Source organism: Pan troglodytes, chromosome 4 (genome assembly GCF_028858775.2).
Source record: "Pan troglodytes isolate AG18354 chromosome 4, NHGRI_mPanTro3-v2.0_pri, whole genome shotgun sequence".
NCBI classification, from domain to species: Eukaryota; Metazoa; Chordata; class Mammalia; order Primates; family Hominidae; genus Pan; species Pan troglodytes.
In genome coordinates this window covers 33,071,700-33,095,097 of record NC_072402.2, presented here as the reverse complement: position 1 = coordinate 33,095,097, position 23,398 = coordinate 33,071,700, and the positions used below count along the sequence as shown (strand labels likewise).

General features: G+C 39.0%; 1 protein-coding gene and 1 pseudogene across 3 annotated transcripts in view; one reads left to right on the top strand and one right to left on the bottom strand.

Annotated features, from left to right (window-relative positions):
- The window catches only part of TMEM167A (transmembrane protein 167A), a 172,798-nt gene that overhangs the window by 53,873 nt on the left and 95,527 nt on the right, over positions 1 to 23,398 (bottom strand). The gene's annotated exons all lie outside the window — the stretch shown is intronic.
- LOC740074 (hsc70-interacting protein-like) lies at positions 7,077 to 15,396 on the top strand (annotated as a pseudogene).

The following is a 23,398-nucleotide window of genomic DNA, read 5'->3' as shown; positions in this document are numbered from 1 at the left end:
ATAAATTATTTTTAAAATGTACATAGTGTGTAACTTTGCTTCTGTTTCATATTTTTCTTTAGAATGGATTTTTTAAAGTAAGAATCCTAGGCAGTGGTCTTTTAAAAGTTGAGATTTTTACTCATTATAAATGTTCTTACTGATAACAAGTGACAAATAAATGATAAGAGGGGAAATAACAGATTATTAAACCAATTCTTACAGTTCTAATATATCCCCAAACTTTAGGTAGAAACTATCTCATTTAACTCTCTAATGTTCACATTATAATCATATGAAAGCTACAGAAATAGAAACTTGACAAAGAATCTTGCTGGGAGAATTGGAAATAGATTCTAGGAATCAAAAATCTTTGCTCTATCATCATTTGATAATTTGCCGATCAACAATATGAAGTGTGGTAGAGCCAGTCTGCCTGGGAACACTTAACAACTCTCCCCTTGCTATCTGGGTAAACTTGTGCAAGTTACTTAACTTCTGTGTCTCAGTTTCCACATCCACAAAATTGGGATGATAAAAACATATATTTCACAATCTTGTTTTGAGGATAAAATGAATTAATGCATGTAAAGCTCTTATAACAGTGGGTTATCCCTATTATCATCTGTTCCACCCGGTTAGAAGAATAACCATAACGTTCCTAGTGAAAGATTTGTACAGTTTTTTTTTTTTCACGAAACCATACTTCTTAGTTGGTATTAAGTGTTAAATGGTGTTTGAACACGTACATTTTCCTACTTGTCTTGCATCTTATTGAAAACAGAAATGTCTTCAGGTTTGTGTGTCTAAAACAGATTTAAAATCTATAACAGATTGCCTTATCAAAGAAACTGAAATCTCCCAGCACCAGAAGATTATGTCTGAAAATAAAACTGCTTATGACCACCATCATTTCAAAAAATAATTGCTCTTTCTCAAATGACTGCAGTTGAAAACCTGACTTTTCACTAAATGTACATGTGCTTTACCTCAAAAACCTATGACATTTTGCTGTGAGTTCAACAGTCTGTAAGTGCTCAGACCTCAAGTGTAAAATCACATTCCTGTTTTCCTCCAGTCTTAAGGACTGACCTGCATGTCTTCTAAATGTGCTCTAAATATCTCTATCTACATGTGGTAGCTTCAAAAAAAGAAATTATCAGAGATCAGCTGAGTAACAGGCATTCTGATAGGGACTTATTTCCATCTTTTAGGTTTTATGAGAATGAAACAAACTTGTGATGCAAATTTCTCCAGTAAATATTATTTGATTATCAAAATTAGATTTCTCACCAATCTTTCAAATTTTACATCAGAAAAAAAAGATGAAGGGAAGAAAGGCAATGTTTATATAGGGAAGCTGAACGGTTGCTCAGCAATGAGTTCCAGATGCTATCCCCATGAAGACCTTGCTTCCATGGAAGAACTTGTGTCTTTTATGGTATAAGAAGCTCAAGAGGATAAATTTCCTTTCAAAACCAAATGACTCAATCCAGTCAGTAGCTGCAACTTGAAAGAAGAGGATTTGCTTACCCTGTCAGGTTATGTCAATCTACCTAACAAGACTGTGGTGGGGCCAGATTTGTTAGAGAAATCAGACTATCTCAGAGGAATTTGCATGTATGAAATATCAGTTTATTATAGGTTCTGCTGCTATTTTAATTCCACTGCTCATTTATCACAATTCAAAAGAATGAGAAGTTTTCTATAACCTCACATATGGAAAACAGCAAAAGTCAGAATTTTTTGGATGGTTTGCTTTTTGAGGCTTTTTCTTAGAGAAGTTTAACAGCTTTATAGTTGCTTGTTAAATAAAAAAATTATAATAGACACAAAATCTGCTTAAATAAGTCAAAGACAATTCTACCATTCTAATTTTCTGTGAATTATAACTTTTCTACCATGAGTTTTGTACATATTTTTATATCAAACATTCTTTATGTGATTCTGTTAAAAACAAGACTATTTGTTATCAATTTTACAGAGGTGGTAAGTCATTATGCATTTACTGAACACAATTCTGTAGAACACTGATGCTCAAAAACTTGTTATTCCTCATACCCGGTGTAATAACTAGAAGACAAAAAAATCTATTAATAATTATTAATAAATATCTGATTTATGAGGAGATACACACACACACACACACACACACACACACACTGTCCTGGAAAAAAGCATGATCTTTGGAGTTACTTAGAGAATCAAAACCCAGCTCTGCCACTTCCAACTCTGTGACCAGAGTAACTCACTTACCTTTCTGAATCTCAACTTCTACTTAGAGACAGTAATGTTTATGCTGCAGGGTTTGGAAGAAAATTCACTAAGTCTGTGTATATTATGCATCTGGAACTCTACCTGGTCCCTAATAGTCTCTCAATAATAGGAAATATTATTTCTGATAATTTGACTTTAATAAATGTTTGTTGAGTACAATTATGTGCCTAGCATTGTTTAGATACCATGAATCAAGTGACAAACAAGAGTGTTAGAGCCGCAGCCTTCGTGGAGCTTATACTAGTGAGAAAAGAGTCAATGTGTAAACAAATAAATAAGAAAACTTCAGATTCTGATAGCTGCAAATGAAGTAACTGGAAGTGGAGAGAGGCTATTTTGGAGATGTCAGGGAAATGATGATAAGGTAACCCTTGAGCTCAGCCAGACTCAGCCCTGTGAAAACCTGTGGAAAGACCATTGAAAGCAAAGGGGCCAGTGAGCCCAGCCCTGGATCAGGAATAAGCATGGCCTGTGCAAGGAGCTGAGAGGAAGCCAGCATGTCTGGAGCACAATAGGCAAAGAAGAGAGTAGAAGATAAGGTCACGAAATAGGCAGAGATCAAACCATGTAGGGCCTGTAGGCCACAGAAAGACGTTTGAATTTAATTACATATAAAAAGCAAAACTATTGAAGAAGTTCAGACAGAAAAAAGTGATCTGATTCTAGTAACTGAATGAGGAATGGACAATAGCAGGGCAAAAGTGGAAAGTGGAAGACCAATTTGGAGGTTACTGCAGTATAACAAATAAACCAAAGATGATGACAGTGTGCCCCAGGATAGTAGTGATGGTGAAGATGAATATAAGAGGGTGGATGACCTACGGGAAAGAGTCCTGTCTCAGATCTTTAATACTCCACTTCTTTCAAAGTAAGTACATGCAAAAATTTTCCCATATACACACCCATATATTGTACATATACAACACCAAAGTGTGACCTAATCCGAGCAGATTCCAGAAGTAGCCTGGCACTCCGCCTTCTGCCAGTTCAGCTCTTTTGCTACCCTTCACTCCCACATCAGCACCAGACCAGACCCTCTTACTCCTAGGTTATGCTTAATATCATAGACCCCATTCCTGCAAAACTGACATCAATCAGAAAAGCCTAGCCACAAGACATGGTTTATATCCTTGGACCTTTCTTGTTTCATTCAACAAGCTTCTATGGCAATATACAGGATCCAAATGCAAATGGATATGTTATAAGGGAAGAGGGGTGAGTCATAACTGCTTCAACCAATGGCCTCTAAGCCCCAGAACCTTGAGTAGCCAAAAACTTTTTTGTAATATGCAATTTAACAATGTCATCCATAGTTATAACATTAAGCTTTATAAAAATTGAATGATATAGATGATTTTACACTGGTGTGCTGAGCTGAAGAAGAAATTTTTCCAAGATCAAGAACTAAAATAGTTTTTGATTGCTTTAGTATACTTGGAACACAATATCTCACCTTATCACCTCCATGCATTGTTTTGACCAAAGGTTACATTGTGGAGATCATGCTTACTCTTAGGTTCTGAAAGACCTGGATCTACCTGAGGACCAAAAAAGTGAACACGTTTGCTTTCAAGGACCTGCAAGTTTAAAAAGAAAGCATCTCACCTCCAACAGTAGTTGGTAAATTAGAGTTGGTGGATGATAGCAGCTACCATGTAAGAAAACAGAATGATGGAAGATGGCATATATCCATAGTTTCTGTCAACAGTGCAAGTAGAAGTTTCCATTTTTGTGCAAATACGGGAAGATAATGCTTATTATAAATTAACAAACAACATGCATGCAAAGGAGTTCTTCTACCAGCGTACACTTTAAATATACCTGGAGAGCCTACTGTCTATCCTGCTTTTTCTTTTACTTGTGGACGAACTATACTCTTGTGTTAATATCCTCCTTATACACCATTGTTTTGATGGGTATCCTAAAGAAGAGATGGAGAAAAGTAGAGGTACATAGCTAAGAAGTCCTCTCTCAAATTAAAGCAGGTTTAAAAATTAATTTCTTATCATATAGACCCTTTCATTATAGTTTATTTTTACATTCACAGATTGAGATTAATACTTGGGAACTATCATAGGGGGATTAAAATAACAATTTTGGGAATCCTGGCCATGTTACTCTCATATTGTTTGACTCTGACTGGTTTGCATTTGCTTACTTATGAGGCAAGGAGAGAAAAGGGTAGCATCAGTCTGCCTTTAGGTTCATTTCTCCCAGTGGCCAACATGGAATATCTGTATCCACATTTGGATGTTAATATAATCTGTGTTGTTATTTTAAGTTTTATGTACATTAAATAGCAATCCCAATTTTTCAATTCAACGTCTACTACCCTTCAACTACCAAATACTGAGCTCTTGCTAAAAACTGGAATCTCATCTACATGGTTTAAATATGTTATAACAAAGCAACTTGCAAGTATTTTATAAAGTGAAATCATAGCAGCCATTTTATACTTGAGGAAACTGAGAGTTTAAGTGGCTTATCCAAATACATGCATCTGGTAAATGCAACTGGGCTGAACAACCAAGGAACTTTCTTTTATCCTAGACTGATGAGTATTTGTGGCTGATTATCTCAGCTGGTTAGAGGTTAAAGTTCAGTGTTAATGAGGTCAAAGTCATAAATGTGAACTTTAAGTGGAGGATTTCCCTTGATTCATAAGTGCAAGTTCAACATTTAACCCTAGCCAGTCACAAGGAACAGTGCATGGCTCAATATAAATCCATCACCAGTGCTGGAAGCAATACTCAGAAAACACGTTTCTTGTTAAATAGCCAAAGTCATCTTCTTTTTACAAAACAATAATAAGTTAAACTTACTTTAGTTTATTTAAGCTAGGAAGTCATCTATAGTTTTTAATTTAAAAGCCAGGCAATGGGAAAAGGAAAATCAGAGAATGGTTCAGCTGGATGACACTAGTGGGTCTCTCTCTCATACATCCCTTCATTTGGCAGAGAAAAGAACAAATTAAAATTCATGAGTAGGGATTATTGTATTATTTTCATGAAGTTTCTAAGCCAGAGACAGACAGCAGAAAATAGAAGTCAATTTTCTAATACCCAGTTTATGATTTTTCTACCAAACTTAGAAGGAATGCATTGTGGCCTCAAGCCTGAAAGAAATGATTTGCTGGCCACCTACTGAATGTGAAGAGCACATAGCTAACCTAGCTTTACATATGAAAGGATGGCGTTTATTGTTTCCCATAGGAAATGGAAAGTTCTGCTATAATCCTTTCTCAATTCCTAGTGAAATTCTCTACTTTTCCCTTAAGCTTATGGAATTTTACATTGAAAATTTTTCTTTGCTTTGTTAGTTTCCCTTTTCTTCTTCTCCAAATTCTAAATTATAGCATTATCTATAAACAATAACCCCAATATTGTCTTTCATCTATAAAACACTAACCAGTCTCTTTCAAAGAATGCGTATTACTAAAGAATCATGCATGTGGACTTCTGGTTCCAAAATGGAGGCACAGAAGCAAGCTGGCTTCACTGTCCCCAGCAGAAAACCAAAACTAAAAATATAGTGCTGGGATTATCACTAGCATATCCCAGAACTCAAACATGAGAATGAAATACTTCCTGTGGTCACAGAGAAGTATAAAAAAACAAACAAAACTCTGAGTAGATGGTAAGAGAATCAGATTTCTACACCAGTGATGTCCCTCCCAACACTCTGCCCAGCATCAAATGCACACAAAATTTCCTCTCAGCTCATGATTTCTACACTGGAAAAACTGAGATTGAGGTGGACAGAAAACTTGCCCTCCAGTTTGGTTTCCCTGGCAGGCGACCTGTCCTCACCTTACTCCATAGGAAACCAAATGAAGGGAGAAATATCCCTGAGATCAAGCAAAGACCAAGGAGGGAGGTGGGACTACTGTCACCAGTCTTGGAAACTATGCTCTGGAACACAGCCAAAGGAGACACCAAATGGGAGTGGCTGTCCTGCAGCATCATGCTGTAGAGGATTCATGCCACAGGGCCCCTGTGCAGGAATCCCTAGCCAGCCTTCCCACACTACCAAAATACCCCATTTGCAACAATCCTCACTGGGGAAGAGCAACGCTCTGATTGTTTATAGAGCCATTATAAACCCGGGCTTAAGGTAAAACCTACAGCCGAAAAAGGAGGTAGTGATCTAGCAATAAAGAATCTGTAAGCAGGGCCGGGCATGGTGGCTCACACCTGTAATCCCAGCACTTTGGGAGGCTGAGGCGGGTGGATCACCTGAGGTCAGGAGTTCAAGACCAGCCTAGCTAAACATGGTGAAACCCTGTCTCTACTAAAAATACAAAAAAATTAGCCAGGTGTGGTGGGGGAGCACCTGTAATCCCAGCTACTCCGGAGGCTGAGGCAGGAGAATCGCTTGAACTCGGGAGGCAGAGGTTGCAGTGACCCTACATCACACCACTGCACTCCAGCCTGGGCAAAAAGAGTGAGACTCCATTTCAAAAAAAAAAAAAAAAAAAGAATCTCTAAGCAAATATATCCAATAAAAACCAAAACAAGCCAAACAGAAAAGACTGGAATAAATAATCCTTTAATGCAAAGACATTAGACATATATCCACAAGGGAAAAATGCCCTCTCTAAATGGACAAAACAAGGAACCAGTGACTGACCCTAACAAGATGGCAGTATGTGAGCTCTCTCACCAAGAATTCAAAATACCAGTTTTATTCTGTGTAATCTCCAAGATAACACAGAAAAGCAATTCATAAATTTATCAGAGTCTTCTGTGTGGTCATGTCAAGCCGTGCCTGGGCCTGGAACTGAGCTGCAGCCCCTCAGCTTTGCCCATCACCTCCCAACCATGGACCCCCGCAAAGTGAACGAGCTTTGGGCCTTTGTGAAAATGTGTAAGCCAGATCTGACCATTCTGCACACCAAGGAAATGCACTTCCTGAGGGAGTGGGTGGAGATCATGGGGGGTGAAGTACCACCTGCTACTCAGAAAGCTAAATGAGAAGAAAATACCAAGGGGAAAAAAAAAACTGATAGTGAGAAGGTAGAGGAAGACTTAAAGGCAGATGAACCATTGTTAGAAATAGATAATCAGTGCCATGAAGAAAAGTCAGCATGGAGACAAATGATCTCACAACAAGGCCATCTTTACTTTCTGCAGAAAGTGTGCTCAGTTGTAGATGGAACAATGGTGAGAGCACACCTGGACAAGGGAGGGGAAGGGGTTCTTATTCCTGATGCACATGGCCCCTGCTGCTGTGTCATTCTCCTATTGGCTAGGGTTAGACTGCACAGGCTAAACTAATTCCAACTGGCTAATTTAAAGAGAGTGACGGGATGAGTGGTTTGGCGGGAAAAATGGTTATGGAATGAGTCAGAGTGGAGGATGAGTCAGGGCAGAGCAGGTAATTGGAATGAGTCAGGGTGGAGCAGGTAATCGGAATGAGTCAGAGTGGAGCAGACGATCAAAAAAGGTTGCTTTATGAGGAAGTTAAGTTTAAAAGTAGAAGGCAAATAATTGAACATACTGACATATTGATTCTTTGAAGAGAAATTTATAACTCATATCTAACATTCCCTCCTCTTGCATTTACCTTACAGCTCTTTCTCTTCAAACTTCTTTAACATGTCTTGGCTTAGTTGTTCTGCTTGATTTTCCAAAAGAAGCAGCTTCTCTGGATAAGGTGTAGGATAGTTAAAGGAGGTTCTAGTAAGAGCCATTTTTATGAGCCTCTGTACCAAACCATGGATGCATGGTATGACACAGCACCCTACAAGAATAAGTAAACCCATTACGGCTGCGAGGGAAGTAAAAATTGAGGCTATTATTCTTTTCCATTTAACGAACCACTTTTCTAGCCATCCTGTAAAATGGTCATTTACCCCTGAGTTGTTGGCTAACTTATTGGATAGAACAGTCAGACCTTGCAATGTCTTTGTTATACTTTCATCAGGGGCAGTGTTGTTTGGGATGAAGGTGCAACATTGAGTTTTAATTATGACACAAACTCCTCCTTTTTCTGCTAATATCATGTCTAAGGCTATCTTATTTTTCCCAAGCCATCTGGCTAGTAGCCCCTAATTATTCAGCTATTCCTTTAACAGCATCTCCAGTGTAATTAATAGATCGCTGTTGGTTGTAATAGATGTAGTTTATCCAATTTACATTTTCTTAATTGTCACCCACTAAAATATTGACTCAAATCCTGCAGCTATATGATTTCGGACTTTAAATTGATCTGGTATTCCCCATGGGACTCTAATTGTGTCTAAATAGACGTGATAGTAGAATGACCCATAAGAGGCTTCTTTTGCTTTACGATGTCTTATTTTTCCTTTCTCTGGTTGATGAAATGCCAGGGTGAAAGGGATAGCCAATTGGACTAAAGAATAAGTCCCACTTGAGTTACTCAGCAGAGTGTTCAGTAAAGGTCCACCATAATACTACTACACATCCGCTCAGGGATGAATAAGGGCTGACTGATTGGTAAGCTTTTGAAAATTTTTAAGCTTACTGCATCCCTTCAGGTCTCCAAGGAACACTAAGTTTCCTCCCTGTCGTGATGTTACCAGGGGTCCTTGCTCCCAGAGCTCCCAAGATGGTGGTGGGCCACTTCCAAAATGGTGGTGGGCCACTTCCAAGATGGTGGCAAGCCTCGTGTTCTCTGACCTGGGGTTCTTGGCCTCGCGGATTCCAAGGAATGGAATCTTGGGCCATGCAGTGAGTGTTATAGCTCTATTAGAAGCCGTGGGTCACAGAAGAGAACCGTGGAACCCAGTGACTGGTGTTCAGCTTGATTAGGACAAACCCAGGCACTTAGCCATGCAGGAAAAATAGCAAGCCTTTAGCCCGATTGGGAGTGGCAATGGGCGCCTTGCTGGATCAGGAGCACAGCAGACACCCTGCTGGATCCGGAGGGATGGAAGTCAGCAGCGGGTCTGCAACACTGGCAAAACAGCAGTGGTGGACAGTGAGTGAAAGCTCAGCTAGAGCCATAACAAACAAGGACCAGAAGAGTGCAGTTGCAAGATTTAATAGAGTGAAAACAGAGCTCCCATACAAGGAGGGGACCCAAAGGGGATTGCCGTTGCCTGCTAGAATGCCTGGGTTTATGGCCTGATCCTTGTTCTTCCTGCTGTGCTCTCAGGCAATAGATGATTGGCTGTTTCTTTACCTCCTGTTTTTGCCTAATCAGCATTTTAGTGAGCTCTCTGATTGGTCAGGTGTAAGCTCAGTTGCAAGCCCCGTGTTTAAAAGTGGATGTGGTCACCTTCTCAGCTAGGCTTAGGGATTCTTAGTCAGCCTAGGAAATCCAGCTAGTCCTGTCTCTCAGTCTGAGACACTTAGTGAACTTTGTGTTGGGAGATGGAAGCTGGATGGCCCTCGGGGGCTGACCTGCAGGGTGTTGAAATTTGGGATATAGCAGAGAGAGAACTTGGCACAACTTGTTACTGCAGGCTGTAGAATCCTGTAAGAGAGCTGCCATGCAGCCCACGCCCGGTCGACTGGAGGACCGCCCTAGTAGAAAGGGGACAATCTGGGCCTCTGGCCTGCAGTGCACACAAGCATAACAATTGCCTTTGTTTAACATGTGGACGGAACATTTAATCCATTTTAACCAGGCATTTACATCTTTATACCCTGTTTCAATGGATATGGTTTGCCTTAGGTCTCCTATTTCTACTACTGAGATCTTGCTTTTGTCACTTGGCATGAAGCGAGTCATAGTTTGATTTCATAGGTTTGGGAAAGGGGCAGCCATAGGAGGTGGAGGAGGGAGAACAAAGCATACCTTGAAGAAGCCTATAGGATCCTTTCCAGTGACTTCTGCTCCTAAACCATAGAAGTGCTCTAAAGTGGGGTAAGAGTTGCTAGTGGTAGGAATAGTAATGGATATAAGCACTGGGTAAGGAAAGGAAAGGAAAAGATAGATGAACTAAGCTTTTTTTAGCTTTAATTTGGTAGAGGATTGTCCAGGAACAATGACCCATGATTCTGATGATAATGGCACTTGCTTGACTCGGGTGTGATGTGTCCATCCTTTTCTGCTGTACAAACAGCAGTCTCGGTGGTTAGCAGCACAATGCAGGGTCCTTCCCAGGCTGGCTCAAGTTTCCCTTCTTTCCACCCTTTGATGAGAACGTGATCCCCAGGCCAATGCTGATGTACTGGAAACTCCAAAGGCGGCGCCTCTGCTGAAAGACCTCTTGTTTTAAGGGAGGAGAAAGTGGAGGTTAACCCAAGTAAATAATTTCTAAGAAATTGATCTTTTGTTTTAAATGTGGGGACATCAGCAGTGGACTTTATAGTCCTTGGTGCCTTCTCGCTGAGAAATTTTCTTTTTTTTCTTTTTTTTTCAGAAGGAGTCTTGCTCTGTCACGCAGGCTGGAGTCTGGAGTGCAGTGGCACGATTTCGGCTCACTGCAAGCTCTGCCTCCCAGGTTCATGCCATTCTCCTGCCTCAGCCTCCCGAGTAGCTGGGACTACAGGCGCCCGCCACCACGCCCGGCTAATTTTTTGTATTTTTAGTAGAGACGGGGTTTCACCATGTTAGCCAGGATGATCTTGATCTCCTGACCTCGTGATCTGCCTGCCTCGGCCTCCCAAAGTGCTGGGATTACAGGCATGAGACACTGCGCCCAGCCTGAGAAATTTTCTTTAGCACTTATTTTTATTAGTTTTTAGACCAAAGAAAGCCAAACACCATTTTATATTTAACAATGCTTCCTGTATGATTTTATACCAGATGAACTAAATTTCACCTTTATATTAGTGTTATTAATGTTAAACTTAATTTTAATAAAACCTTATAGACATATTTATCCAATTTTAATGTCTGACCATAAGGTAAGATTTTTATAGACTCTTTTTAACCATTTATAATTTTTGTTAAAGAGCAGGTTAGTGCTTTAAGAAAAATCTGTTGTGCTTTTATTTTAATGTCCCGTTCACAGAAAAACTGGATGATACCCCTTTAACTTTAGCCAATATGTTTACACACAGAATTTCCTTTACAATTAACATTTCAAAACTTGCTTAAACCTTTAAAACAAATTTTTTTTTTTTTTTGAGATGGAGTCTCGCTCTTTTGCCCAGGCCGGAGTGCAGTGGCGCTATCTCGGCTCACTGCAACGTCGACCTCCCAGGTTCACGCCATTCTCCTGCCTCAGCCTCCCGAGTAGCTGGGACTATAGGTGCCCGCCACCACACCCAGCTAATTTTTTGTATTTTTAGTAGAGATGGGGTTGCACCATGTTAGCCAGGATGGTCTCAATCTACTGACCTTGTGATCTGCCCACCTCAGCCTCCCAAAGTGCTGGGATTACAGGTGTGAGCCACCGCGCCCAGCCAATAAAATATTTTTTTAACCTTTTAATGTAGGTAAAAATCCATATTCTTATGCCTCCTTGTAATCCTTTTACCAAAAATACATTTTACTTTCCTTACACACCTTGCACATAAACTGTTTCTTCAATAGTTTTACATTCAGGAGGCCTAATTACTTTTAAATTATACAACATTTCCCTTTTATAACTTTTTTTCACGACTTTCACAGACAATTCTTCAATGTGCCTCAACTTTCTGACTTGTTGCAAACATCCCTTTCTTTAAACAACCAATTAATTTGTTTTAGGACAAGAATTTACCATATAATATTCTTTTTACATAAATTCTCCCCCATTTTTTGTTTTCAAAGATAACCATTCTTTTCCAAAGTGAACTTCCTTCATGTCTGTGGACTAGGCTGCCTTAGGCCACAAAATTAGAAGTTAGGATAATACATGTTACACTGTTAACTTTTAGCAAATTTTACTTTTGTTGAAAACTTTGTAAGTTTGGGATTTCAATTATTCTTTGCTATTAGTAAGACTTCGTTCAGTCCATATTAACTTAGAATTGGTATAGATGGCTCCTTCCTGATTCTGTAAGTATTTTAAGGCTTGGCTGAATGCAAACAGCTCACACGTTTGAGCAGACCAACTATTAGGCAATTTTCCTAACTCTGCTTCTACAAGAGTTTCCTTATCACTCACTGAATACCCATTGTGTCTTTTTCCCTCAATCACCCGGGAGGAACCATCTATTGTCCTGTCCTGAAGGGAGTTCCTCCTAGGTCTGGTTGGACCTTTGTATGGTAATCAATTAAGATTTAGATCCCCTGTTAGGAAGCCTGCTGGGTTAAGGGAATTTTCAGTGTTTAATGTTAAATCATCTTTTTCTAACAGAATAGCCTCATACTTTAAGGTTCTTGAGTCAGTATGCTACATTTTTGCTTTTTTTTTTTTTTTTTGACTTAGGATAGTTCCAACCTGATGAGGTGTGCTCACAATGAAGTTTCCTCTAAAAGTTATTTTTCTACTTTCTTCTGTTAACAAAGCAGTCGCCACTACAGATTAAATGCATTTGGGCTATCCACAGGTTACAGGGTTAAGGATTTTTGATTAGGAAAGGCTACGGGTTGTCAGTGGCCTCAGTGCTTTCAGGCTACACCCTTGTTTACACTGACAACAAGGTGGTATTGGAATGTTATAGGGTCAAGGAGAAGACCTTCAATTATCAATTATAGGTTTTTTATTTATCCTGGCACTTAAAGGAATAGGGTACACTGTTTTCTCTTTACTACTTCTATCTCTCTCTCTCTCTCTCTTTGACTCTCTGTCTCTTTCTCTCTGACTTCCTCTCCAAGTTTCTCTTTCCTCTCTGCTGGTCTTTCCCTGCCTCTGCCAGCTGCTTATGCTGCTGTTTCCCCCTCTCCTTCCCCTTCCCCTAGGGGAGGGACCAGCAGGAGTGGAGCTACTCTTTCTTCCCCACAAGAAGAAAGGAAAGGGGAGTTCTGAATATTTTTCTAACTACCAGAGGTTTGTGTAAGGTTCAACCCCCTGAAATTTGTGGAAGGCTCAACCACTCAAACCAGGGGTGCCTTGCCTTGCCTGTCCTGGAAGTCTCAACCCCTCAAACCAGGGATGTCTTGCCTTGCTGCCCTGGAAGGTTGACCTGTTTCCTCCCTTTCCCCATCTGACGGTCCTTTGCACACTTCCCACTCATGTTGTCCTCTCTGGCTGCTCCCCCAAGGAAGAATTAGACCCCTCTTAGCATTGGTATGCCGGTATAAATCCCACAGCAGGATCTGCCCTAAGCTGTATGAGGTAGCCACAGAACCGTGGAGAGGACCCACTCACTCCAGCAGTAGGACTTGTCACCATCCACATGAACAATACCATAAGAAGGGTTGTTTGTGATCATTCACGCACACACACATTTAGCCCTCCAGAATTTGACCACCAAGGAAATACTTTACCAGCTCCCATGGTTTCTTCTTCCTTGGTCTGTGCAGAGTCATCACCGCAGTATGTGAGGATCCTTTACCCTACGTTGCTAGCCAGTTTCTTTCCACGTTGCTGAGAGTCCCAGTTTATTCATCACACTGGGTGGATCTCGGTTCCTCACACCTGAGGCTGCCAAAAACGAGGTAGTGGGGCATGCCTTCTCACAAGAGAGGACTGGAGACCCACCCTAGAGGAGACTGTAATCCTGGATGAGACCCCAAAATTGTTAGAAATAGATAATCGGTGCTGCGAAGAAAAGTCAGCTTGGAGACAAATGATCTCTTAGCAAGGCTATCTTTACTTTCTGCAGAAAAGGTGCTCAGTTGCAGATGGAACAATAGAGAGAACACACCTGGGTGGGAAAGGGGTTCTTATTCCTGATGCACGTGGCCCCTGCTGCTGTGTCGTTCCTCTATTGGCTAGGGTTAGACTGCACAGGCTAAACTAATTCCGATTGGCTAATTTAAAGAGAGTGATGGGGTGAGTGGTTTGGCGGGAAAAATGGTTATGGAATAAGTCAGAGTGGAGGAGAAGTCAGGCAGGAGCAGGTAACCGGAATGTGTCAGGGTGGAGCAGGTAATTGGAATGAGTCAGGATGGGGCAAGTGATCAGAATGAGTCAGGTTGGGGAAGGTGATCATAATGAGTCAGGGTGGGGCAGGTGATCAGAATGAGCCAAGGCAGGCAGGTAATTGGAATGAGTCAGGGTGGAGCAGGTAATTGGAATGAGTCATGGTGGGGCAGGTGATCAGAATGAGTCAGGGTGGAGCAGGTAATCGGAATGAGTCAGAGTGGAGCAGGTGATTGAAAAAGGTTGCTTTATGAGGAAGTTAAGTTTAAAAGTAGAAGGCAAAGAATTGAACATACTGACATACTGATTCTTTGAAGAGAAATTTAGAACTCATATCTAACGCCATCAAGTGAGGAAAGTGATCTAGTTATTGATAATGAAGGTATGATTGAACCAGACACTGATGCCCCTCAAGAAATGGGAGATTAAAATGCAGAGATAACAGAGGAGATGATGGATCAGGCAAATGATAAGAAAGTGGCTGCTATTGAAGCCCTAAATGATGGTGAACTGCAGAAAGCCATTGACTTATTCACAGATGCCATCAGGCTGAATCCTTGCTTGGCCATTTTGTATGCCAAGAGGGCAAGTGTCTTTGTCAAATTACAGGAGCCAAATGCTGCTATCTGAGACTGTGACAGAGCCATTGAAATAAATCCTGATTCAGCTCAGCCTTACAAGTGGTGAGGGAAAGCACACATACTTCTAGGCCACTGGGAAGAAGCAGCACATGATCTTGCCTTTGCCTGTAAATTGGATTATGATGAAGATGCTAGTGCAATGCTTAAAGAAGTTCAACCTAGGGCACAGAAAATTGCAGAACATCAGAGAAAGTATGAGTGAAAACGTGAAGGGTGAGAGATCAAAGCAAGAATAGAAAGAGTTAAGAAGGCTCAAGAAGAGCATGAGAGAGCCCAGAGGGAGGAAGAAGCCTGATGACACTAAGGAGCTCAGTATAGCTCTTTTCCAGGTGGCTTTCCTGGGGGAATGCCTGCTAATTTTCCCTGAGGAATGTCTGGAATGGCCAGAATGCCTGGACTCAATGAAATTCTTAGTGATTCAGAGGTTCTTGCAGCCATGCAGGGTCCAGAGGTTATGGTGGCCTTCCAGGATGTGGCTCAGAACCCAGCAAGTATGTCACAATACCAGAGCAACCCAAAGGTTATGAATCTTATCAGTAAATTGTCAGCCAAATTTGGAGGTCAATTGTAATGCCCTTCTGATGAATAAAGCCCTTGCTGAAGGAAAAACAACCTAGATCACCTTATGGATGTCACAATAATACAAAGCAGTGTACCTCTGACCTTCTCATCAAGAGAGCTGGGGTGCTTTGAAGATAATCCCTACCCCTCTCCCCTAAATGCAGCTGAGGCATTTTACAGTGGTTTGCCATTAGGGTATTCATTCAGATAATGTTTTCCTACTAGGAATTACAAACTTTAAACAATTTTTAAACCTTAAAAATATTTAAAACAAATTTAAAGGGTCTGTTAATTCTTATATTTTTTTACTAATGATTTTGGATTTGTTTTGAATTATTGGGCAGGGAAAACATTTATGTATGGAAGATTATTGCTCTAATTTGAGTGAAATAAAAGTTTATTAGTGTGAAGCAAACATAACTCATTTGAGGATAAAGTTTGTGCTGGATATGTCATTCCTGAAGCATTTTGACTTGTCTTTTTAAATGCTTTATCTTTTCTTTAAAGAATTATTTTAATAAAACTAATTGGGAACACCAGTATTTCAGTAGGACCTGGGTAGGGACTGGAAGTACTTGGCAGGGCAGTAGCAATCTTGTTGTGTTTTATATAACATGCATCCTTGGGCAGGCTGCCCTTAAATCTTACACTGTGGTGAAGGGATGAATTTTTTGTAATGCTGCGGTACAGTTGCAGTACTTAGTTCTGTTCTTGTCCAGTAGATCTAATAAATGTTTCATACTATTTCCACATAGGGAAAATAAGGGACTACTTTTCTTTGTATATTTCTATGCTTAAAATTCTCTTTCCTAGTCAAAAAATGCCCAACTCTCTGTCTGATTTCTGCTTGTTACATTTTTCTCCCTTACTTTTCTTGGGCTAAAGACAGGTTTTTTCTACCAGCATCATCACTGCTATCATCATTAACAGCATAATTATACAATCATATTTCATGCTGAGTTTAATTTAATATGTAATACATACGTGAATTGTAAGGTAATACCCAAAACAACTAGTTTCTTACTTGGCCATGAGAATGCTTACTTAAGTTTTAGAGTTCAACTCTGGCAAAATCTTGTCATATCAAAAGACATTGGAAAGAGGGATTCCCTTTGATGTTTGGTCTTCTACTTAGAAAATACCTATTGCAGTAAGAGTTTATCTTGCAGTATTCATCTTTGTATTTTGAAGATAATAAGGTTTGAATTAAATTGATATATACAGAGGGGAACCAATTTTTTTGATCCAATGTGAATTATAAATGAGATAATCCACATTCATTGTGGAGTTGTTGAGACTATGAAAGACTCATTGTCTTTGTATTCAGCTCTTCCTTAAATAGTGTAACCATACCCCCACCTCTGTTTGCTTTCTTTCCATGCCCTCCAATGAGAAAGAAAATTATAAATAAAAACATAAATTTATCAGAGAAATTTAACAATGAGATTGAAATAACTGACAAAAAAATCAAACGGAAATCTTGGAACTCGGAAATATATTTGCTGAATTAAAAATTCATTAGAGGCCCTCAATAGCAGAATGGATCAAGCAGAGGAAAGACTCAGTGAGCCCAAAGAAAGGCCCTGTATATTTGAGAATACACAGGGGAGAAAAGAGAATGATAAAGAAAAAAGACCACCTGCAAGATACAGACAATTACCTCAAAAGAGCAAATTTAAGAATTATTAGTATTCAAGTGGGAGATGAGCAAGAACAAGGGGTAGAAAACTTATTCAAAGAAATAACAGAAAATGTTCTAAAATGTGAGAAAGATATAAATATCCAGGTTCAGGAAAGTCAGAGAACACTAAACAGATTTGACCCAAATAAGACTACTCCAAAGTATGCAATAATCAAACTCTCAAAGGTCAAAGATAGAGAGAGGATCCTAAAAGCAGTAAGGGAAAATACACAAATAGCAAAAGAGGTACAATTCATCTGGCAACAGACTTCTCAATGGAAACTGTACATGCCAGGAGGGAGTAGAATGACATTTTCCAAGTGCTGAAAGAAAAACCTTCCATCAAAAATACTGCATGCAGCAGTCATTCTTCCAATATGAAGGCGAGATAAGGTATTTCCCAGACAAACAAAAGTGCAGAAAATTCACCACCTTCAGACTCATCTTATAAGAAATGCTTAAAGGGAGTTTTTCCTGCAGAAAAAAAAGAAAGAAAGAAAGAAAGAAAGAAAGAAAGAAAGAAAGAAAGAAAGAAAGAGGAAGGAAGGAAGGAAGGAAGGAAGGAAGGAAGGAAGGAAGGGAGGGAGGAAAGAAAGAAGAAAGAAAGACCATTAACATGAGAAAAAAGCATTTGAAGGTATAAAACCCACTGACAGAAGGACACAGACAAACACAGAATACTGAATTGCAGTGTACGATCCACTCTTAATTCTAGTATGAAGCCCAAAAGACAAATCTACCAAATAATAATAGCTACAGTAGTCTGTCAAGAGGTAGGTAATATAAAAAAGGTAGACTGAGACAAGTAAAAGTCAAAATTTAGGGGAGATGGAGTTGAAGTGTAGAACTTTTACCTTTTTTTTTTTCTTTTTATCTATTCTTTTCTTTGTGATCTAAGATAAATTGTTGCCATGCGCAGTGGCTCACACCTGTAATTCCAGCACTTTAGGCGGCTGAGGTGGGCAGATCACGAGGTCAGGAGTTGGAGACTAGCTTGGCCAACATGGTGAAATCCTGTCTCCACTAAAAATACAAAAATTAGCTGGGCATGGTGGCGGGTGCCTGTAATCCCAGCTCTTCAGGAGGCTGAGGCAGAAGAATCACTTGAACCTGGGAGGCGGAGCCTGCAGTGAGCTGAGATTGTGCCACTGCACTCCAGCATAGGCAACAAGAGCGAAACTTCATCTCAGAAAAAAAAAAAAAAAGATAAATTGTCACCTCCTTAAAACAACTTACTATACCTACAAGGTATTTTTTGTAAGCCTAGTGGTACCCGCAATGCAAGAACCTACAATAGATTTGCTAAAAATAAAAGCAATGAATTAAAACATAGTACCAGAGAAAATCACTTAACCACAAAGAAAGACGGAAAGAAGGAAGAGACAAGTTATAAAACAACCAGAAAATAAGCAACTAAATGACGGTAGTAAGTCTTACTTATCAAGAATAACACTGAATATAAATGGACTCAATTCTTCAATTAAAAGCCATAGAGTGAGCCGGGTGCGGTGACTCACGCCTGTAATCCTAGCACTTTGGGAGGCCGAGGCGGGCAGATCACGAGGTCAGGAGATTGAGACCATCCTGGCTAACACGGTGAAACCTGTTTCCACTAAAAATGCAAAAAATTAGCCGGGTGTGGTAGTGGGCACCTGTAGTCCCAGCTACTCGGGATGCTGAGGCAGGAGAATGGCGTGAACCTGGGAGGCAAGCTTGCAGTGAGCCGAGATCACACCACTGCACTCCAGCCTCACTGCAACCTCTGCCTGCCGGGTTCAAGCAATTCTCCTGCCTCAGCCTCCTGAGTAGCTGGGATTACAGGCGCGTGCCACCATGCCCGGCTAATTTTTTGTATTTTTAGTAGAGCCAGGGTTTTACCATGCTGGCCAGGCTGGTCTCGAACTCCTGACCACCTACCTTGGCCTCCCAAAGTGCTGGGATTATAGGCTTGAGCCACCATGCCCAGCCAAAAGGTTGTGTTTTTATGAAAGATAAAAAAAGATGATAAGCCTTTAGTTAGTCTAACTAAGAAAAAGAGAGAGATGATACAAATAAATAAAATCAAATAGAAAAGGAGGTATAAGAACTGAGACCACAGAAATACAAAGAATCATTAGAGACTCTTAGGAACAACTATATGCCAACAAATTGAGAAATTCCTGAACACATACGACCTACTAAGATTGAACCATGAAGGAATAAAAAAGTCTCAACAATCCAATAATGAGCAACAAGATTAAGCTGTAATTTAAAATAAGATTCCCATCAAAGAAAAACTCAGGACCTTAGGCCTTCACTGCTAAATTCTACCAAACATTTAAAGAAGAAGTAATACCAATTATACTCTAACTCTTCAAAAAAAATTGAAGAGTAGGGAATACTACCAAACTCATTTTGCAAGGCCAGAATTACCCCAATACCAAACCAGACAAGAACACAACAGGACCAAAAAAAAAAAAAAAAGAACACTACAGGACAGTATCACCAATGAACATAGGTACAACAATCTTCAACAAAATACTAGCAACCTGAATGTAATAAGGCATTATAAAGATCATTTACTATGATCAAGTGGGATTCATCCCAGGGGTGCAAGGATGATTCAACATATACTAATCAATAAATGTTATACATAACATTAACAAAACCAAAAGTAAAAACCGTATGATGTTTCAATAGATGCCAAAAAAGTATTCAATAAAATTCAACACCCCTTTATGATAAAAGTCCTCATCAAACTGGGTATAGAAGGAACATAACTCAAAATAATAAAGGCCATATATGACAAACCTACAGCAAATATCATACTGAGTGGGGAGAAATTGAAGGTCTTTCCTCTAGGATCTGAAACAAGACAGGGATGCCCACTTTCATTACTTTTATTCAACCTAATACTGTAAGTCCTGGACAGAGCAATTGGGCAAGAGAAAGAAATAATGAGCATTCAAATTGGAAAGGAAGAGCTCAAATTATCCTTGTTTGCTGATGATATATTCTTATATTCAGAGAAACCTAAAAATTCCACCAAAACCTCATAGAACTGACAAATGAATTCAGTAAAGTTGCAGGATACATATCAGCCTAAAAAGTCAGTGGCATTTCTATATGCTAACAGCAATTGATCTGAAAAAGAAAGAAAGAAAAGAATCCCATTCATCAAAGCTCCAAAGAATATAAAATACCTAGATATCAATTTAACCAAAGAAGTGAAAGAAAACTATGAAACACAGATGAAAGAAATTGAGAGGGACACAAAAATAGAAAGACATTTCATGTTCATGGATTGGAAGAATTAACATTGTTAAAATGACCACACTACCCAAATCTATTTACAGATTCAATGCAAATGCCCCATCAAAATACCAATGACACTCTTTACAGAAATAGAAAAACAATACTAAAATTTGTATGGAACTACAAAAGACTCCAAACAGCCAAAGCAATCCTGAGCAAAAAGAGCAAAGCTGGAGGCATTTGAAGACACTACCTGACTTCAAAGTTTACTACAAAGCTATAGCAATCAAATCAGTGTGGTACTGGCATAAAAACACAATGGGACAGAATAGAGAACCCAGATATAAATCCATACATTTAAACCCAATTCACCTTTGACAAAGGCACCAAGAATAAATGGGGGAACAATAGTCTCTCTAATAAATGGTGCTGTTAATATTGGATAAGTATATGCAGGTGAATGAAGCTAGACTTAAATCTAAGACCTGAAACTATGAAGCTGCTGGAAGAAAAACTGGGGAAACACTCCAGGACATTGATCTGGGCAAAGATATTTTTGTGTGTGAGATCTCAAAAGCACAGGCAACCAAAGTAAAAATAGACAATTGAGATTACATCAAGCTGAAATGCTTCTGCAGAGCAAAGGAAACAGTCAACAAAGTGAAGAGACAACCTACAGAATGGGACAAAACATTGGCAATCTTTCCATCTGACAAGGGATTAATAACTACACTATAGGAGGAACTCAAACAACTCAATAGCAAAAAACAATAATCCAATTTAAGTAAGAAAAATACGTGAATAGGTATTTCTCAAAAGAAGACATACCAATGGCTAACAGCTATATGAAAAAAAAATTCAAAATCACTAATCTTCAGAGAGATGCAAATTAAAACCACAATAAGATATCATCTCACCCCAGTTAAAATGGCCTTCATCACAAAGACGGGTGATAACAAATTCTGGTGAGAATTTGGAGAAAGAGGAACCCTCATATTGGTGGGAACGTAAATTAGTACAACCACAATGAAGAACAGTTTTGAGGTTCCTAAAAATACTAAAAATAGAACTACCATATGATCCAGCAATTCTACTATTGGGTATATACCCAAAAGAAAGGAAATCAATATATCAAAGAGGCAGCTGCACTCCCATGTTAATTGCATCATTATTTACAATAGCCAAAATATGGAACCTACCTAAGTACCCATCAGTGGATGAATGGATAAAGAAATTGCAGTATAGATACACAATGGACTATTATTCAGACATAAAAATGAATGAAATTCTATCATTTGCAGCAACATGGATAGAACTGGAGGTCATTAAGTTAAGTAAAATAAGCCGAGCACAGAAATACAAATATCACACGTTCTCACTCATATGTGAGAGCTAAAAAAGTGGATCTTATAAAGATAGATGGTAGATTGGTGGTTACTACAGGCCAGGAAGATTAGTGGGGAGTGGGAGATGAAGAGAAGTTGATTAACGGGTACAAATATGCAGTTTGATAGAAAAATTAAGACCTAGTGTTCAATAGATCAGTAGGTTGACTATAGTTTATTGATATAGACAATAATCTATTAAACATTTAAAATTACCTAGAAGAGAATAATTCAAGTGTTTCTAGCATAAAAAAGACAAATATTTAAGGTGTTGGATATCCCAAATACACTGATTTGATCTGCACAAGTTATATGAATTGAAAGATCACATGTACTGTGAAAATATGAACACCTATTTTTGCATCAATGAAAAAAAAATTCCCACCCAAGAAAGAACCATGCATGTCCTTTTAGATTCCTTTGCTTTTTCACATAGAAAATTCTAGAAATATTCTAGAAAGTGAGTGAAATTTAAAAGTACTGATTTCTAGCAGATGTCTGTCTACGTAGGTGAATTCTCCTTTTCATTTTTCAATTGTATAATTTGGCAGGCAGTTGACAATGACAAACAACAATCATACAGACTAGGCAGCTCTACGGAAAGAAAAATAAATCAAAATCAGAATTCAAACGTTTAGTATATACATAACTTACACTGTTTTCAGCAAGTTAGAGTCACCTTTTTTCCCTCAAATGAACTCAAAACAAGTGAAAAGAAAGGGATTTGATGGTGCTGCAATGCCATTAAGATTTTTGCTTAAATCAGAGTGAAGCTTTACATTTTGCTTTTAAAATTTGACTTCATATCTCCATATACCCAAGTGAAAATTATAAAGTAATTGTGTAGATTTTATTCAGATTTATGATCGCGTTGCTTTAAATTACTCATAAACTTGAAACATCAGGGTCACCCAAAGGGCTTATTAAAACACATTTCACTGGGCCCCCACTCCCAGAGTTTCTAATTCAGTAGGTGTGGTGGTGCTTGAGAATTTGCATTTTTAACAAGTTCCCATGTAAAGCTGCTCCTGAGACCACAATTGGAGAACCACTGATTTGTACTAATAAAAGTGTGAATTCTTTCTTATTGTAAATAAACACCTTAACACTAATCATTTGACAAGAATCAGATTTGGCTTCTATAACCACCTGGAGGAAATTACTGTACACAATTGTACTTTGCTTCTTTTTGACAAAGTCACTTGGTCCAGGTGAGCTTCAGGTTACTGATTCCCAGCCAGATTGTCAAATCTAATCCCAAATACTAGGCTACTTAAAAAATACAATAAAATGTTTATAAATGCAGTTGATCTCGTGAACACCTAACAAGTGTCCTTGGGAACTAACAGTTCATTGCTCAAATTATGAAAATGATTTATAATTTTCATAATATGCAAACAGGAAATACTAAAAGAAAGAAGAAACAAACTCTCAGCAGTTTTGTTTTACGAACTGCCTGGGTGGTGTCGTTCATTCAGCCTTGTTCTCATCCTGGATGAAGTCAGAGGCACTTTGCCAAGTAGTCAAAATAAATATTAGCAAGGTTAGAAAGAAGGAAATAACAAAGAAAAACTTATGTAAATAAGTGCCTTGTAGTTACTTGCAATATTGCTGCAGTCTTTAGGCATAATAGACATAGTCCCAGCTTTGCTTCCATTTAAAAGAAAAGTTTCTGAATTGTAAATATAAATCATGCTCATTTACTTCCACCGTGACAGTGTCTGCCTCAACAATGCAGAGTGCAGAGATTTATCGTGCTAGACGACTGTTT